The sequence below is a fragment of the Octodon degus genome, unplaced genomic scaffold (genome assembly GCF_000260255.1).
Source record: "Octodon degus isolate 3935 unplaced genomic scaffold, OctDeg1.0 scaffold00124, whole genome shotgun sequence".
Lineage (NCBI taxonomy): Eukaryota > Metazoa > Chordata > Mammalia > Rodentia > Octodontidae > Octodon > Octodon degus.
This window is the reverse complement of record NW_004524700.1, coordinates 1,658,558-1,660,772: the sequence shown is the minus strand read 5'-3', so window position 1 is coordinate 1,660,772 and position 2,215 is coordinate 1,658,558.

Below are 2,215 nucleotides of genomic sequence, written 5' to 3'. Positions count from 1 at the left end.
TGTACAGCAATGAACCACTGGGAGGAATGTATGCAATGTGTTAATTATTGAAACTGTCCTACCAATTTGATTTGAAACTGTCTCATTGCTATTTGTTTTTCAATAAAATTATGGAAAAAAATAAAATAAAAAAAAATGAGTCTTACAAACCAAATTTGAGGTCCACTCATATTTGTGAAAGTTTGCAACTCAAATGTTCTTAAGTCAGGACTTACAGACTCATATTAATATGTCTTACTACATGTAATGAATAAAGTAAATATATTGCTATTTTTTACAACTTTCAAAATATTTAAATTATTTCAAATTCAGCATTTAAATACTCTCAAACAGCATAAAGTCAGAAATAGGCCAGACTTGGCTGCTTTCGCTGTTCCTACCATTCTACCTTGTACTAGAAGTCTTAAGTGAACACTATCAACAAAATACATAAGTATTAATGTTAGAAAAAGAAAACTCTGCCGGGGAGATAGCTTGGTGGTCTAAGCACCTGCCTAGGGAAGCACAAGGACCCAGGTTCGATTCCTGGTACCACGTGCCGTGCCGCCCTGGCTGGCCCTGAAGCCAGGCATGGTAGCATACGTCTGCTATCCCAGTGCTGGGGAGACTGAGACGAGAGAACCACTATGAGCCTGAACTGTGTAGTGAGACCTTGTATCAAATAAATAAATGAAAAATCATATAATTTGCAGATGTATTTATTTGCAAATGAAAACTGTTGATAATAAATAATAAATCAGAATGAAAGTACCAGAATGCACCACTTTCATATTTGTGATCAACAAGCAACACGCGATGGAGAAGCAGAAGGTGCCAGGCTGAAGGGGATGGAGGAGTGGACAGGAGTCAGGTTGCAGAGCCCACGTGCGCAGGCAGTTCAGTGAGCATGCGTGGAATGAGCAGCAGTGGAGACCGAAAGCACATCCGAAGGCAGTTTTCCCTTGTTGTCCTCTTCATCTTTTATTTTATTATTTTAATTTTTTTGTCTTTTTATTTTTTGATAATGAGAAATAGTAGAAAGAAAAGGAGAAAGAAATAGGAGAATAATTCTGTGCACTGCGGGGAATAATCCAGTAGAAGAGAAGGACTGACGATGTTGGAGAGTTATGACAGCCCATAGCCTGTGAGAGCAGGACTGATGTCCTTAGAAAGGCCACTTTCCTAGTTGTGGCGGATGCGTTGTAGCAAACATACCTTTGGCGAGGGTGTCAGAGCAAGGAAGTGTGAGAAGACATCACCATCTGGCACTGACAGAGGTGGGAAATTTGTGAGGATAGATAAACATGTCAGCATTATCTTAGAAGATAGGAAATCAAGTTTACTACAGAAATGGGAAGAGCTGTGAAATAGTTGCGAGTCCCTTGGTAATGCAGTATAAAGACACAAATTAAAAGTGAAACCACTTCCTGGTTGTTTATTTGAAGTTGTCTGGCAGTATTAAGCTGTTTGGGTAGAGGCACTGAGCAAAACATGAATGGTTGCTTTGCATCTGAAGGGTGGGTGGATTTCCAGGTGGGTATAGTGGGGGACAAGGAGGCTGGGGTGTCCACAAAGACTGTAAAGATACAACGTAGCGGTGGAATATGTCATCCAATCTGAATAAAGGAGGAAAGTGAATCAGAGATGCAATTACAGCTGGAGAAAAATGTTTTAGGACCAGTGGATTAAAAACAATGTTGGGATTGAAACATTTAAATGATGGTACTTAAGCACTTGTGCTAGCCAGATTGATTTGGACCAGGGATACATGAGCAGGGTAGGTGTAAGTGGTTTTTACATAAACAAACAAAAATAACAGGCTACTTTTATTTGGCTTTGAATCATGACAGAATATGTCCTGACAATTTTGTAAAGGTGCATGAGTTTGGCTCACAAAATTAGGAGGCCAGAAATATAATATTGTTTTTCATATTAAATCATGCTTGACCCTGAGTCCTCATATGTCTATCTGGTAAGAAATGAAATTTCTGTTCTCTGCGATAATACAAGAATGTGTGTGTGAGGGTGGGATGGGGTGGGAGTAGAGTGTGGAAACTATATCTAGCAGAAACTATATCTAGTTTAATTCTCCAAGTCTTTACAAACCTTTCTCACCTTGAAATTGGTAAAATTCAATGGTTTTATTGGTGGGGGTGGAGTGTGGGGTGGGGGATGGCATAGGGGATGAGGTGGGGGTGGAGTGTGGGGTAGGGTATGGGGTGGGGTGAGGTGTGGG